Source organism: Hyaena hyaena, unplaced genomic scaffold (assembly GCF_003009895.1).
Source record: "Hyaena hyaena isolate Hyena2069 unplaced genomic scaffold, ASM300989v1 scaffold_91, whole genome shotgun sequence".
NCBI lineage: Eukaryota > Metazoa > Chordata > Mammalia > Carnivora > Hyaenidae > Hyaena > Hyaena hyaena.
In genome coordinates this window covers 1,218,879-1,219,698 of record NW_024080725.1, presented here as the reverse complement: position 1 = coordinate 1,219,698, position 820 = coordinate 1,218,879, and positions in this window count along the sequence as shown.

Sequence of the window (820 nt, the reverse complement as noted above, 5' to 3'; positions counted from 1 at the left end):
CAAAGTCGGACGCTTAACCGACTGAGCCATCCAGGTGCCCCACTTAGTATATAATCTGTATATTATTAGAAAAAAATATTATCTGTAGGTTTATGTGAATATAATCTGTATATATAACTACATTCTTTGGACATTATCCATATTATAAGGCACTTAACCTGTATCTAAGTTTTCTTAATTTATTTGTATTTGTTTTCTTAATTTTAGTATTTAATTTTCTTAATATTTAATATTTGTTCTTATAATTTCTATTCATAAAAAAAAATGTGTTGCTCACCTACTATTTGTTAGGCATCCAGAATATAGGTGAGAGGTGGCCCATGCCCTCAAGGCAAGTGTTTTTCATTCTTGGGCTGTGACTTCTAAATGAGTTGTGAAATCAGTGTGGTGGACCATCATTAGACTCTTGAAAAAGGGAAGTGAATTAGACTAGAAAATGGAGGGCATGACCCAAAGGGAAGGTAAACACAGCACTGTGAAATTTTAACTTTAGTTGTATGTGTGTTTTGTGTGTACGTAGGTTGCGATGGAAAATGTCTTTCTTCCTTTAGGTGTGGTGGCCAAAAAAGTTGGAGCGCCTCTGGTCTGAGGGAGAATTGGGAAGTAAATAAACAGCACAAATTAGTAAAAGTGCTTTCCTAGACTAAACTCCACAAGGGCAGGAACCATGGCCCCTCACAGACTAACGTAACATCTGGTCTATAATCAGCCCTCAGTTATTATTCTCCAATAGGTGAAGGAATGAGGTGCGCCCAGGATGCTAGGGAAATCAGTGGAAGGAGACCAGTTGACTAGACACTTTGTGCCTTGGATTTTGCCT